Genomic DNA, 16,915 nt, shown 5'->3' with positions numbered 1-16,915 from the left:
TGCAGGGTGGTTGCCTACATATTCTGGAATATAAGGCGAATGATACGAAGCAGTATGCATGACCTGCTTCGGCTGACTTTGTTGCGCTGCTGCTTCTGCTATCTCCTTCTGCTTCTGGATGGTAACGTGGCACATCCTGGTGGTATGGCCCTTGTCTTCACCACAGAATAGGCAGTAAATTTTTCTTGGCTGATCTCCAAACCTTCCCCCGAAGCCCCTGGCGCCTCTGCCCCTTGGCGCTGACGGCCGAAAAGAACTTTGCTGCTGCCCCGAAGCTTGTGAAGAGTATTGTGGCCTTTGCTGCTGGCTCCCTCGATCATCACTTTGAGTAGAGTTATGAATTGACCTAACGTGTCTCGGGTGAAATCTTCCTCCGAAGCCCCTGGTCATTTCAGAGAACCTGAATGCTTCCTCCCTTCTTTGGCGGAAGTCATTGTCAGCTCGAATATACTCGTCCATCTTCTGGAGCAGCTTCTCCAAAGTTTGTGGTGGCTTCCTGGCAAAGTATTGCGCTGAAGGTCCCGGCCGAAGCCCCTTAATCATGGCCTCAATGACAATTTCATTGGGCACTGTTGGCGCCTGTGCCCTCAGACGCAGAAACCTTCGGACATACGCCTGAAGGTATTCTTCGTGGTCCTGGGTACACTGGAATAGAGCCTGAGCAGTGACTGGCTTTGTCTGAAATCCTTGGAAGCTGGTTATCAACATATCCTTCAGCTTTTGCCATGAGGTGATTGTCCCTGGCCGAAGAGAAGAGTACCAAGTCTGAGCGACACTCTTGACGGCCATGATAAAAGACTTTGCCATGACTGCCGTATTGCCACCATACGAAGATATGGTTGCCTCATAGCTCATCAAGAATTGCTTCGGGTCTGAATGATCGTCATACATGGGGAGCTGAGGTGGCTTGTAAGACTGGGGCCATGGTGTAGCCTGTAATTCTGTTGACAAAGGAGAAGCATCATCAAAAGCAAAATTTCCATGATGGAAATCTTCATACCAGTCTTCCTCATTGTAGAAACCCTCCTGATGGAGCTCTCTGCGCTGAGGCCTTCGACTCTGGTCATCTTGAACAAGATGACGAACCTCTTCCGACGCTTCATCTATCTTCCTCTGAAGGTCAGCTAGACGAGCCATCTTCTCCTTCTTCCGTTGAACCTGTTGCTGAAGCATTTCCAGGTTTTGGATTTCCTGGTCCAAGTCGTCCTCCGGAGGCGTTGGACTAGTAGCCTTCCTCTTTTGACTTCGGGCCTCCCTGAGAGAAAGGACATCCTGATTGGGATCCAGCGGCTGTAGAGTACCAGCCCCTGTCGCTGAAGCTTTTTTCGGCGGCATGACGAAGGTGATGCTTGCCGAAGGTGTTCAAGGCTCAAAAAATGGAAGTGAGTTCACCGGAGGTGGGCGCCAATGTTGGGTACTTGTTCTCAAATGCTATGAATCAAGAACAAGGCAACATAAAATGTTAAATATCAAAGCCCTTCGTCCTTCGGATCATTATTTCCCTTCAGATATAATGAATCTAGGACGAAGGTCATGAAGGACATACCTTCACGATCATGATAAAAGATGGAGAACATTCATACAAAGTACAGAAAGTAACATAATTTCTGTAAATATTATTATTAATCTATTTCCATTTATATTACTTGTATAAACAATAGTAAATTACAAATATACCTTCGACTTGAAGGAATGAGAATACAGGCGTGACGCAAAAGTGAATGCCAAGTCAGCGTGAACAGTACGGGAATATTGTTCACCTATTTATAGGCACGGGTCGCAGCCCATGCAAAATTACATTAATGCCCTTTACATTTATCAATAACTTTATAGTAATTCTTCGAGGTCTAATTTGGCTTTTCATCTTTAAGTCGGTTTCCCTTTCCCGCCATTATGCCAAAGCTCTTCTGCACATAGCTTCGTGATCGTCTTATCCTTCGTCGTGATCGTCGTCCCAGTCAAGCTTCGTCTTAACCATGCTCTTGTATACTCGCAATCTGACTTCGAAGGCACCTGTTCACATATTTCTCTTGGAAAACATAGTCAAATTACGTTTTTGAGGACCTTCGGAAGCCGAAGGCCCCCAACACTGTGGAAGGAGACTTCCAGGAGTTCCAAGACTACGACGAGTTTTAGGTGTGGGTTGGCGGCAACCCCCAGTCAGCTGCCTGTGAAGGCCCTATCTTTAATGTGTTTCGCTTAGCACTTTGATTTATCAGTTAAGTTGATGACTATGTGGATGTCTCTGACTCTGTGATGTAATAAGTTAATACTCTTTTATGTTATTATTCGAGTACTGTGCGATGGTGTTCATTTATGTAATCGCTGTGTACGTGAGTTCTGATCCTGGCACGTACATGGTTCGCATTCGGTTTACCTTCTAAAACCGGGTGTGACATATCCATAGAGCAAGACTAAGGGGTCGAGTCTGTTTCCTTCTTTTCTGTAACTAGATAACGCATACGTGTACGACAACCCGGTGGGTCTGCCCCCATGAACCCGGACTATTGGCCTGCACACATGCACGACAAGTTATGAAGAAGAAACTACCCCCCTCAGTCGTGCTCTTGTGATAGTTCCATCTTGCTGCTCCATGGTCCTACCTTGCAATCTTTCAGATAATACTTTTCAGCTAACCCACCCGTACGGTTCCATCTGTCTGACATGGCGACATCCAAATTGAACAGCCAGGCTTGCAGGTTAGGGCCCCTGATGCGAAAGTAGGGAGGTCCGTAGGGGTGGCAGTGGGTAAGGTACCCAGTGGGCACATGAAGCCATACCCATACCCATTAGGAAAAAATTGACCCAGACCCATACCCACTACCCATCATGGGTACAAAATTACGCCATACCCATACCCACCATGGGTAGCGGGTACCCATCGGGTACCCATACCCATTAACATTACGATAGACATGATCATTTGAATCACAATAATAAGTACCAGCATAACAAATGCATCGAACCCAACATAATTTTATCACATGTTCAACAATATTCAACATTAAATAAAAACATCATGCCTTCAAATTATATAAAACATAGCATTGATTCTACAAAACTGTGGACAAAATCATGCCTTCAAATCTAATTGTGGGAGACGGGAGACCTGGGTCACTAGGTGCGGGAGAGTGGAGACCTGGGCGAGGGCAACTGGCCGACCTCCGACCGCCGATTGCGAGCTGCGGCGGTGCGGCCTAGTGACCTAGTGGTCGGCTGGCGAAGTGGCGGTGGTGGATGGGAGGATGGCTTGGACGCCTGGAACCCGGATGGTCCATCTGGCAGCTGGCCTGGTGCCTGGTGCGTGGTGCCCTGGTGGCCGCGTTAGGGTCTTAGGGTTAGCAAATAGCGAGAGCAAATTCATTTTATATGAGACATATGTGTTATATATTAGCGGGTACCCCATCGGGTAGCGGGTATGGGGCAACAGAGAACATACCCACGCCCACCGTACCCGCTGGGCATAACAAATGACCCAATAAAATATCCATGGGTATCAAAATCCGCCATACCCATGCCCTAATAGGGTTTTTACCCATCGGGTTTCGGGTTTCGGGTACCCATTGCCATCCCTAGAGGTCCGATAGCCTGGGGGCCGGCTCTAGAGAATGGGACCCTGTTCCATAGGGTGGTCCGGAGCCTGTGTAGCCGCTCAGCCAGGTCCCGTACCGTGGGCCTACATGCTCTGCCACCCTGTGATGGGGACTAAGTATCTAGAGTTATAAGTCCTGTGGGTCCGACAACCTTGGGACTGGAGCTAGAGAACGGGCATTGGTCTCCTGGGGTGGTCCGGAGCCCGTGTAGCCGCTCAGCCAGGTCCCGTACCGTGGGCCTGCACGCTCCACTGCCTGCGACAAGTGTCCTAGTATCTAGAACCGCGACCCAAGGGGGTCCGAACACGCAACTTGGCCACCCAGACTAAAACCTGTAAGTCCCGAGTATGTATCAAAGGATGACTAATGGCAGACGGAGAGCCCTATGAGGTGTACTACTAATGCTTCCTAGCTAAAAGTTGTGTACAGATTCAGATCCCGGCGAGGTTGCCTCTCGAGGATTGTTGACAACCTTTTTCAGAAACGCTGGTATCCAACCTCAACACATCAAGCCTGCATCCCAGGTGGGGGGCTAGGTACCAGGGAGGAGTCAACAAAATCGCTCACAACAGGAACAGGCGTTACACAGATAAGTGTTAAATGCTGCTTACAAGACAATATTTATTTCTTTACAAAAACAGGGAAAGGCCTGGGGGCCGGTTCTAAAGAACGGATGCCCGTTCCATAGGGTGGTCCGGAGCCTGTGAGGCCGGTTAGCCTGGTCCCGTACCCAAAATCCTGCACACTCCACCACTCCATGACGGGTGTCCTAGTATTTAAAACTAAAGTCCTGTGCATCCAACAACCTGGAGGTCCGGCTTTGAAAACGGACACTTGTCTCCTGGGGGGTCCGGAAACCATGTAGCCGCTCAGCCTGGTCCCGTACCGTGAGCCTGTATACTCCACCCCCCTGCGACAGGTGTCTTAGTACTTAAAGCCACCATCTAGGGGGTTCGGACACATAACTAGGCTTCCTAGGCTAAAATCCTGCGTACATATGTTATTACATTTTGCTCTCAAGCAGATGTCATTACATTCCCTTACAAGCGGGACCCCAGCTCCATTCCTGCAGGAATGAACTACCTCCACACCAGCAAGGGCCGCGGGATAACAAGCCTCGAGCGGCTCACCAGCAGAGGCAACCGCATCAGCACCGATGGCGACGGCCGCCTCTGCACCGACGACTCGCCAGCAGCGGCAATCATCCCAGCATGTGCGCCGCTGCAGGTAGGACCTCGCCCCCGTCTCCCTACGGGGGGCGACAACAGGCCATTAAAGCCAAAGAGCCGGAGGTCCGGCAGCAGGTGGCACTGACGGTCTCACCGGCGAAGGCAACCGCCTCTGCAGTGGGAAGCCTCACCAGCGGCGGCGATCACCTCAGCACCGACGACAGCGGCCACCTGCGCACCAGTACCGTACCAGCGAACGGCGGCCGCACCAGCGCGCACGAAGAGGTCTTCGCTCCCGTCCTCACTACGGGAGTGAGGACAAGACCATCCAAGAACGCCGCCCCCACCCGCATGGAGTACAACGTCTTGTACGACCTCCCAGTACGGCTGGTGCCGCAGGAGAAGCCGTGGATGTGGCCAACCCGCGCACGGCGCGACCGTCGCCCGTGCGGTGGACGCGCAGCCACTCGCCGCCCCAGCGGTAGGAGGCAGCGTCGGAGGCGGCACCAGAGCCGTCCAGGCCGGGGAGCCAGACACGCGGCAGCTGACAGCGCCACACACGGCGAACGCCCTTCTCCCCCGAACACTGAGGGAAGAAGCGGGCTGCTACCCATGTGGAGGCGGGCCCCAACTCGGCACACCCTCCTCCCCAGCACGGATGATGAACATCCTTTAAGCTGAGGGCAGGAGGGAGGCCGCAGCCCGGCTTGCTTCTCCCCACCACAAGGCTGGTAGTCATCCTTCTGGATGACCACCGGTAGGGGACTGCAGCCGGGCTGCGTGATGAAAATCCTTGAAGCCAAATGATGGTGAAAGGATGCCAACCCCCATGGGGTTTCACCCCTCCAACGGCAGCAGGAAGAAGACAAGATCGGCGACACCACCACGAGCGCACGCTCTCCGACGGTGAAGTCGCCGGAAGAGACGACCTTGACGCGGATCCCTCCAGAGAACACCGGCGCACCCCATCTGGAGGCCCGGAAGGCGAAAGGGCGCGGTGGTCGCAAGAGGAGCGAGGCATGCCTACTGCTCGGGGGATCGACCCCTTTTTAAAGCCAGATCTCCCCACTCGCGCCCCTAAAGCGTCACTGGTGAAGTCTCCCCCAGCGTACACCAAGGATCCCACCTTATGACACGGGGGCCAGGCCCCACATGTCATACAGACCAACCCTGATAAGAAGAGTGCAACTGCCCTGCAGTTGCGTGCTCCTCCATTTTCGGGGTAACCAGCGGTCAGGAAGGCGAATCGTCGCACATAGGGCATGCAACTGCCCCACGGTTAGGCGCCCCTTCGTCTTCACCGCACCCAGCGGTCAAAGAGGCAAATCGCGGCGCAAGAAGCGTACAACCGTCCCACGGCTGTACGCTCCCTCAGCTCCACCGCAACTGGCGGTCCAACTCAGGGGCCCAGGCCCACACGCCATGTAACCGGCGCGACGGTTACCGTGTGCAAAGAAACCGCACCGCCGCTTGCGCCAATGCCACATCTTCTCGGGACTGTCACGGGTTTCTGAAAAGGTAAAATTTTCAGAACCAGTGCAGCGACTCGAGGCAGCCCCGTGCATGGCCCAACAGTGCCATTAAGTACGACGGTCACGGGTCAGTCAGCCGTGGGAATAGGCACGACAGTTGGCGTGGTCATAGGCGGGCCGGCAGTAATTGCAGCAACAGGCGCACGGAAGCAGCGGTCCAACCGCTAATCAGACTCTGGTCCCACCTGCAGGCTCGCATCCTCCCCTGAGGCGGGACCGGGGGCCACTGTCGATACCCTAAATCAGGGGTACCCTCTCCTACAGCATGAAGACATCGCACCCTTGCGACGTCTCCTAGCCACGCGGAGGACCGCGCCTGACCCCACCGGATGGGCAGGCCAAAGGGCGCCACGTGGCAAGAAAAGGCACCACACCTCAGTAAGTCTGGACCCCCACAGAAGGACACCGGACCCCTATATACATACAGGTCCGGAGCCCCCGGGTAGGTCCGAACCCCAGCAGGGTTCCGGAACGAGAAAGACCTTGGTGTGTGCAGGGGTCCGGTGCTGACACGTGTGCGGGCCTTGCTCTCCACTTCCCGCACAGGCGGAGACCCGCTGCTTGTGGCCCATGACATAAGCTATCGGGCCGAACCTAACGAGAAGTCGTGCAACCCCTGCATTTATTGAGGAAAAGACGCGCCGCCTGCCACTGCGCTGACGGGCGACGTGCCCTCTCAGCATTTAATGTGTCCCATCCCATCCGCTGGCAGGCGGCGTCAAGGTCATCCAGTAGGCGGTGCGCCTGCCGGGTCTGCTGGCAAACAGTACGCCTGTGCCGAGCGGCGCGCTATACTCATCTTCTCTTCCGCGAGAAGCTTCCTCTGTACGCCAAGGATACGCAGATCTCGGGCGTTGGGGAAGAGAAGATTGTCTCGACAACAGGCATTAGTAGCTCCAAGTGCTATATTCTTTATGTTCCTGGGCCTACATATTGGGGCCCAGTCCCTTTGTGCATGCCCCCCTTCAGCTATAAAAGGGGAGGCATGCGACGTCACACATATACGCAATCTCAGACTCGCTAGCTCACACAAGCTCTCAAGCAATACATCTCACAGTGGAGTAGGGTATTACGCTCCGGCGGCCCGAACCACTCTAAACCCTTGTGTGTTCTTGTGTTCTTCCCCTTCACTCCAACGATCAAGCGAAACGCCTAAGCCCCTCCTCATCTCAGGACTTAGGGCGGGTGCACTCCGCCACCCGGCCGGAGATCCACTCTCCGACAAAGATAATTGACAAAATAAAAATATAATAATGTTTGAATAAATATATTACATTGGAGTAAGATCTACCTATATGATATATAGAAACCATAATAATGTACGTGTAGCTAACTAGTAAACATTAATATTGTTTAAGCGAATGAGGTGGAGAACACTGGTTTCAAACTATGGTACTCAGGAACAGTGTCAAACAAAAATGGAGTAGGTATCCTGATCGATAGACCCTCAAGGATGGAGTGGTGGACGTCAAAAGGCGGGGAGATAGGATTATCCTAGACAAACTAGTTTTTGGGATGTTGTCTTGAACATTATAAGTGCTTATGCCCCTCAAATTGGTCTCAGAGAGAGCGAGAAGAGGAAGTTCTGGAAAGACCTAGATGGCATCGTCAGAGCGGTACCCACCAATGAGAAGCTTTTCATAGGAGGAGATCTCAATGGTCATGTAGGTTCAACAAATGAAGGTTATGAGCTAGCTCATGGAGGTTTCGGGTCTGGTAGTAGGAATAAAAAGAGAGGATATTCTGGACTTTGTTGTAGCCTACAACCTAGTGATAGCCAACACTTTATTCAGAAAGAGATATTCTCATTTGGTGACTTTTAGCAGTGGCCATCGTTCGAGCCAGATCGACTTCGTGCTCACAAGGTGGGAAGATAAACAAGCTTGTTTGGATTGTAAGGTGATACATGGAGAGAGTGTTATGCCCCACCATAATCTTGTGGTGGCTGACTTCCATTTTCGGATCAGTGCCCATAGGGTTAAACAAGCCAAAATTGCAAGGATGAAGTGGTGGAAACTCAAAGGGGAGACATCTGAAGTTTTTAGGGAAAGAGTTTTTGTGGAGGGCGCTTGGTACGAAGAATAAGATGCAAACATCATGTGGGTGAAGATGGCAACTTGTATTAGAAAGGTGGCATCAGAGGTGTTTGGGGTGACCAAAGGGAGCAACAGTGAATCTAAGGATACTTGGTGGTGGGCCGAGGATGTTCAAAAGGCAATAAAGGAGAAGAAAGAATGTTACAGGAGCGCGGTCAACATAGAGAGCTATAAGGTGGCAAAGAAGACTGCAAAGCGAGTTGTGAGTGAGGCAAAGGGTCGAGCCTGTGATGATCTTTACCGAAGACTAAGTACAAAGGAATGGGGGAAAGATGTCTGTAAGATAGCTAGGATTTAGGAAAGGAAGACGAGGGACCTCAACCAAGTTAAATGCATTAAGGATGAGATGGATCAGCTCTTGGTGAAAGGACAAGACATCAAACAGAGGTGGCAGAGGTATTTTGACAATCTTTTCAATGGTGAGAATGAGACTATGGACATCCAATTGGATGACTCCTTTGATGATTTAAATATATGCTTTGTACGCAGGATCCAAGAATTAGAGGTCAAAGAAGCTTTAAAGAGGATGAAAGGGGCAAGGAGATGGGCACAGATGGTATCCCAATAGAGGTGTGGAAATGCCTTGAGGATATTGCTATGGTTTGGCTAACCAAGTTGTTCAACCATATTTTTTGATCAAACTGTATGCCCGATGAGTGGAGGAGTACATTAGTACCAATCTTCAAGAACAAGGGAGATATTCAAAGTTGTACCAACTATCGAGGGATTAAGCTCATGAGCCATACTATGAAGCTATGGGAGAGAGTTATTGAGCATCGCTTGAGAGGAATGACGCATATCACCATGAACCAATTTGGATTCATGCTTGCAAAATCAACCATGAAAGCAATTTTCTTAATAACGCAAGTCATGGAGCGATATAAGGAGCAGAAGGACTTGCACATGGTTTTTATCGACTTAGAAAAGTCCTATGGTAAAATCCCTAGGAATCTCATGTGGTGGGCATTGGATAAGCATAAAGTCCCAACAAAATATGTTACGCTCATCAAGGACATGTATGACAAGGTTGTGACTAGCGTCCAAACAACTGATGATGATACACATGTTTTCCCGATTAACATAGGACTACATCAAGGTTCAGCTTTGAGCCCTTATCTATTTGCCTTAGTGATAGATAAGGTCACGAGAGATATACAAGGAGATATCCCTTGGTGTATGTTTTTCGCTAATGATGCAGTTCTAGTAGTTGAAAGACGGGAAGGAGTAAATAGAAAGCTAGAGTTATGGCGTCAGACCCTAGAGTCAAAAGGATTTAGAATTAGCAGGACCAAAATCGAGTATATGAGATGTGACTTTGGTACTACAATTAGTGAGGATGGAGATGTAAGTTTGGAAGGACAGGTAGTACCAAAGAAGGATACTTTCCGTTATTTTGGGATCGATGCTACAGAGAGATGGTGATTTGATGAAGATGTTAGCCATAGAATCAAAGCAGGGTGGATGAAATGGTGTTAAGCATCGGGAGTCCTATGCGACAAAAGAGTGCCACAGAAGTTGAAAGGCAAGTTCTACAGGACAACGATTAGGTCAACTATGTTATATGGGGCTGAGTGTTGGCCTACTAAGAGACGATATATCCAGCAACTAAGTGTCGTAGAGATGCGTATGTTGCGTTGGATATATGGGCACACAAGATTGGACCGAGTGAGAAACGATAACATATGCGATCGGCTAGGAGTAGCGCCAATTGAAGAAAAGCTTATTCAACACCGGTTGAGATGGTTTGGGCTGTCCACCGAAGACCCCAGAGGCACCGGTGCATAGAGGCATCATAAAACGAGACAATAATGTGAAGAGAGGTAGAGGTCAACCAAGCTTGACATGGGAGGAGGCAATCAAAAGGGACTTGAAGTAATGGAATATCCCAAATTCCCAATGGAGTTGTGTTTGGGTAGAAGTGTTTGAAAAGAAGCTATCCACGTGCCTGAACCGTGATTTAGGCCTTTTTCCTTTTAGTGCTCTCAAAAGCTTTTCCCCTCCCCTTTGTCTCTCTTTCTCCTTTTGGTGACATCTTGTTAGGTTTCAACTCTTGCCTACCCAACTTGCTTGGGACTCAAAGGCTATGTTTCAACTCTTGCCTACCCAACTTGCTCGATCCTTTCTATTGCTTGCATGCATGTCGGTCGTTGTGTTGGCAAATAAAAATGAGGTCAGCGTCAACGCTCATAGCGCCGAGCTCTGGCCACGTAAGCGCCACATCTGCACGGTGAGGGTTCAATAATGATAGCGCAAAGGTGTAAGGTTGCTTGATCCTTTATATTAGCGTCGAGACGTGTAAGGTTGGAGTCAATAATGATAGCGCAGAGGTAAGAGTCCATTTTCAGAAATAAAACTAAAAAGGGTGCATTTATGAAAAACTTTTAAAAAAAGACTAAAAAGCAAAAAAAAAAGGAAGATAGGGAACAAGGACAATCCAATGTTTGCTTATGTTGCTTGTTATTTGATGCCTCATACACGTTGCCGGCCGGGATATATACTCACCCACGGCACACTCAGATCCGGGAACGTTGCCACGTCTTGGTCGCCGATGTCGTGGTATGTTGTCGTCGTCTTCCAGCAGGTGCTCACTGTTGTCTGGATCTCTGGACGTTGTCGACCGATCATCCTTTGTTGCTTGTTTTTCTGGGTCACTTGTGTGGCGGGGCTGACATTCACCACCGCTTGAAATGTGGTTTGTCCCTAAGTCGCTGATAGAATAGACAATGATTGTTGGATCAGCTTCAGAGAACCACAGCCAGCATGTCGAACAGATTGGAAATAGAGGCCATACAATAGCAACCCAGCGACACCACACACAGGAGTGAGTTGCAGGAAATCAGCTAACTGCTTTGTCAGTATGGCTCCACCCTCATCCTGTATTTGTCCGGTCAGGACATTTGCAAGGACATGTCACATCCCCGTGGCCGTCGATGGTGAGCCGGGACGTGAGGAGCTGGTGACGCACCGATATGCCGCTCCGTGGAGGAAGACGAGCGAAGGGGACGAACCCTGTTTTCGATTTCTGATTTGTCTTCGATACCTCTCCTGTCGTTGTGGTCCTGCCTTTAGGCTGCTCTGAGTTGGGCCATGCGACATCAAGGCCCATCACGTGGTGAGCCAGTGCCGGGTGTTACATTACCGCCCCGACGAAATGTTGCTTGTCCCCAAGCAACACTGCGATCTGCAAAGCTAGCTCCTCGCGGCTCATCACCAATTGCCCATTTGTAATACCAGGATCCCATTGTCTCCTCATGTATGGCCCAAGTTGCAGACCACTTACTCCTAGAGTAAAAGTACCAAGTCTCCAAGACTGCACCTTTTTGGAGAAGTGACCAGGCCGACAAAGAGCAACATCCGGTGCTTTTGGCCTGTTAGTAGCAGCCATGGCAATAACTTTCATGTCCGAGTCAAAACCATCCATTTCTGCAATTAGCTGGTTTAGAGTTTGGTCCCTCACATCGTTAAAACTTCTACCTCTATTTCCACCCACAACATCAAGTTCATCAATAAAAATGATGGATGGAGCAGCTTCTTTGGCTTCCTTGAACAATTCCCTGACACGGGCAACACCTCTTCCAACAAAAGCTTCAACAAACTTACTAGCAGAAACATAGAAAAATGGAATTCCAGCCTCTCCTGCAACTGCCCATGCTAGAAGAGTGTTTCCAGTTCCTGGAGGGCCAACAAGCAGGACACCCCTGTGCAATTTTGCTCCAAGCTTCTTGGAGTTCAGTGAACCATGCAGACATCTCACTATCTCAACAAGCTCCTCCTTTGCTTCATCTACACCCTGAACATCGCCAAAGTCATGAATGGCAGCCAAGCACTTATCTCCCACACCCATGTCCTGGCAAACATCATTTACTTGGCTCTCACGAACCTGAAGGAACTGAAATGGAATCAGAACCTCATACTCCTCCATGTAGCCCCAACTGAGAAACAATACTCTCTTGCTTGATACTGCCACAGAGCCACCAAATTTTTTGACAAACAGACTGATGAATTCAGGATGAAAATCAGAGGACACAATAGTGACAAGATTGCATTGAGCAACACATTCTGTCATGATATCAAGCTCTTCACACTTAGTCGCAGTACCGGCAGAAGGTATATCAACCATAACCTCAAGCAAGCCGATGGCATCCTCCCACCGCTTGTCTCTTAACAGACCTTTTATCACCAAATTGAACCCATGTGTGCTTGACAACAATCCCTGCTCTATCATCTGACGACATAGCTCATATGCCTTATCTGTCATCCCCTCTGCATCACAACCTTTTATTAGAACCGCATATGTCACATTGGTTGCTGTCACACCATCCCTGACAGCCTCGTTAAATAAATTCAGCGCTTTCCCAACTTCACCGAGCAAGCAATACCCATGCATCAATGTTGTCGCGAGAACCACATCCATCTTCTTTCCAGCAACCAACAACATCTGATCCTTCACCTTTAGTGCCTCCTCCATCCTTCCTGCCTTCACGAGCACAGCCACCACAAAGTTGTATGTCAATGTCAAGACCCATGGCCTAAAGCCGACCTCCATCATCTCCCCGAGCACCTGGACCGCCCTGTCTGCATCGCGCAGCTTGCACAAGGCCCTGATTGTGAGGGAATACACGCGCTCGTCGGGCTTGACCCTGGCCCTGGCCATTTCATCGAATAGCTTGACAGCATCGTACCTCATCACGTCAGCATGGTATCCCTTAGCCTCGCATCTTCTCGAACAACGCAAGCGCGTATGCGACGATGGGCTGCTCCAGCGGTTGCTCGTCCTCGTCCATGACAAGCGCCTCCATGCCCGGCCCGTACACCTCTTCAGCGGTGGGGTAGTACTTCTTATCCGCAGCGAGCACCACGGCCTGCTGCGACGAATCGCCATCCTCGTCGTCATCGTAGATGTCGTAGACGGGTTCACTATTGAGGTGGAAGATGTCGACGCTGTCGTAGAAGGGAACGGAGGGCGTCGGGGTGGATCCGGGGACCTCCATGGCGCGTGCTGCTGCCATGGACACGGTCTTCCCCCAGGAACCGAAGTCGATGGGCAGCTCGTCGTCGAAGACAGGTCCCTCGTCAAAGACTGGCGCCGTGGTGTTGCCCGCAGATCGAACGAACTGAGGCAGAACGGGCAGATCCTCCGCCGCTTGCTGTGCCACTGCTGCTGCTAGATCTGCCTGACCCCCACCAACGACTCCATCTTCTGGACTAGACAACTCAGCTTCTTCATAACCAACTCCCAGCGCGCTTCATCCCATTGTGCCGTCTCAGCCATCGTCGCGAGCACCAAGGACGAAACCGAGGAAAATGTCGAGAATCGACTACCTCTGATACCAACTGTCACGTCCCCGTGGCCGCCGATGGTGAGCCGGGACGTGAGGAGCTGGTGACGCACCGATATGCCGCTCCGTGGAGGAAGACGAGCGAAGGGGACGAACCCTGTTTCCGATTTCTGATTTGTCTTCGATACCTCTCCTGCCATTGTGGTCCTGCCTTTAGGCTGCTCCGAGTTGGGCCATGCGACATCGAGGCCCATCACGTGGTGAGCCAATGCCGGGTGTTACAGGACACCCGTGCAGGGCCAAACGAACTCTTCCTGATCCTGCACTGGCGTCAGCGGGTTGCTGTCTTGCTGAGCGCGATGGCCTATCGTGCTGGCAGTGTGGCCGCCGCATCAGCGTGGTCCTCCTTGAGAAGTTTCGTCAGGGCCTGATGGTTCGCCTTCACCTTTGCAGCACAGTTGGATGCGTTCCCCGGACAGCATGCTTAATCAGCTCGCTGTAACGGCAGTCCTGCTTCTTCCCTGGACAGAACGAGCACCTTAACCTGTCGCTGCCCACGAACTTGCCGGACTTGAGGTCCAAGTACGACTTCTCAGCGTAGTCGTCGATATCTGTCTCGTTTAGCTCTGACAACTCGTCATAGCTGCAGTCCATTGCAGACCTTGGCTGGAGCAAGGCCAACCTTTCTTCCTCAGAAGAAGTTACTTCAGCTTCAGTCTGGACATCAGTATCTTGTATGGGACAGAATGTTTCCTCTAGTAACCTAACATTCTGTGTATACCTCTCATACGCTTCAATTTCAGCCTTGATATCTCCTTGCATATGTTCCTTTAGCTTCATAATTAAACCTCCACTTGTTTACAGCCATAGCATCCTCTTTCGTAAGCAACGTCTTTGTTTGGAGAAACTGCAGAAAATGTTGGGGAAGCTTTTGCAAGGTAGCCAGCCTTGATGCTGAACTGGTTGCAGGTAAGTTGGTAGATGGTTGTTCCGGTGCAGGAGCAGATAATGGCTTATCTGGCAAAGTGTCCCTCGGCTTCAAGACATAGATGTGGCAAGGATTCTAGGCCTTGTAGCAGCAGCCCTCGCAACACTGGAACGGGCACCTGGAGCGAGCAACGTTACCACACCGGATGCACTTTGGCTTGTTAAGAACCCAAAGGTTTGGCTTGGCCATGTCGAAGGTAGCAGCTGGAATAGGAGGCAGCTTCTGTGGTGTCCCATTGGTGTTGGTACTGCACCTGCAATCTAGTTTGAACAAGTTACCTGGATCGAATGCCAACCAAGGCAGCTTTGGCAGGATGGGGCCGGCTACAACCAGTGAGATAATCCATAACACCAAAGCTGTGCAACAGTAAAAAGATGGCTATGGTAGAGGTCTGACCTGAACGTCATTAGCAAGTATCCCAAACTGCACGGGTGGCGGCCATGGTTGCCGGTGCGGCAATGCATCCCAGCCGCATGCAATCAAGAATTCAGTTGAGGCCAAAGTAATTCCTCAAACACCTGTTGGGTAAGGTGTCGAGAACCCTATCCTTGATCTTGAAGATCGACATGATGCTTGACGAGCAATGCTGCAACTTCTCTTTCACAAATAGCAGCATAGTGGAGTACCAAGTGCCCTTCATTGTGCTTGGCATTCAGGTCCGCATTTGCTTTTGCAAGAGCCTCAACAGCACTAAGATGCCCAGTGCACCAGAGTTCTAACTTCCGTATCTCTCACGTTGACTTCCACACCCGCTGCTAGGAGCTTCACCATACCATCAGTTGCATTTGTGGTCGGTCTCAGGCCAGCATCAATCCTTTCAGCATGGTATGCATCAACCATCACATTAAGGCTCCCAAGGTTCATAATAATTGTCCTGGACGGTTCATGCTCCATGCACATTCTATCAAACAGCCTGAGTGCATCCATTGGAGACCAGTTGTTGTACTGATTCGCGCTGACTTGCTCGTCCATCAGGATGTTGGAGGGCGTCACGTCGCGGTGTATGATGGACGGCATGGCGCAGCAATACAGGTACTCCACGCCGCTTGTCGCGTTCAGCGCCACCCGAAGCCGCGCCTCCCACAACGCGAACAGCGGCGAGTACCCCCACCGTCGTCGCTCCACCGACTGCCATGGAGGCGGCCGTGGACGAGCGCGCCTACCTCGAGTCCGTCCAATCGCCGCTGCTCTCGCACGTCTGCACGGCGCCCGTGCAGTACAACGGCGCGCGGATCGACAACTGTGCCGCCATCGTCGCCAGCGCCTGGCTCGAGGTTCGCGACGCCTGCTGCCTCGGGAAGGTGCTCTTCCTGCGCCTCGGCTTCTACGGCGACGCGGTCATGAAGATCTGTCGCTTCAGGGCTTGTTCGGTTATTTTCAATCCATACGGATTGGAGGGGATTGATACGGATTAAGAGAAATTTTAACTTACTAGGGATTGAAACCCCTTCAATCCCCTTCAATCCATATGGATTGGGTACAACCGAACAAGCCCTCAAGTGGGACGGGACCTGCTCCGAGTGGGATAAACAGAAGAGGTTGTAGGCGAGGGCCGAGGGGGTCGAGCGCGTTGACGTCGAGCGTTTGGTCGAACACCTTGAGTGTGGAATGCACGGCTGAAACGTCGGTGATAGCGCAGGTACCGAATTTTTTTTGTTTTTAGCCCCTTTTGTGACACAAATTTACGTTTGGACCCCCAGAATTTTTATTTGCACGTTTGGACCCGATGCTCGACGCCATAGGATGTGGCGCCGAGGTAACACAGCTCGGCGCCACAACCTATGGCGCCGAGCTCTAACGTGGCAGCAACGGCTACTTGCGCCTAGGGCTGACCTGGCACCGACGTGGTGGCGACGCGGCCTCGTAGCTCGGCGCCATAGATCTTGGCGCCAAGCTACGAATTCCTATAAAAACGCCCGCGCGGCTGGCCGAGAGCAGCGCATTTCATCTCATTTCCAAACTTCGTCAAAATTTGCTGGATTCAAAGATTTGAGTTGGTTCACTTCGTAGACCAAGGTATGGTGCCCAACTGATTCGTTTTGTATATTGGGTTGTTAGTTTCATAGTTGCTCATAGTTTCATATTTTAATAGTTTGTATAAACCTATTATATTACCATTTCGATTATTAGTTTGTGTAAACTTATTATAAAGCATATTAGGTAAAAGTGATAATTATAATCGTTTATTAGATGAAAGACATGTACCGAGAGGCGTTGTGGCAGAAGAGAGGTCGTCCTTGGGAGTTATATCCAGACGT

The 16,915-nt window shown here is 50.8% G+C and overlaps 1 pseudogene; it reads right to left on the bottom strand.

Moving 5' to 3' along the window:
- Positions 1 to 14,100: 14,100 nt before the first annotated feature.
- LOC109945870 (uncharacterized) lies at positions 14,101 to 15,674 on the bottom strand (annotated as a pseudogene).
- Positions 15,675 to 16,915: the final 1,241 nt, after the last annotated feature.

This window comes from Zea mays, chromosome 4 (genome assembly GCF_902167145.1).
Source record: "Zea mays cultivar B73 chromosome 4, Zm-B73-REFERENCE-NAM-5.0, whole genome shotgun sequence".
Classification (NCBI taxonomy): domain Eukaryota; kingdom Viridiplantae; phylum Streptophyta; class Magnoliopsida; order Poales; family Poaceae; genus Zea; species Zea mays.
This window is presented reverse-complemented; position numbering and strand designations above follow the sequence as displayed.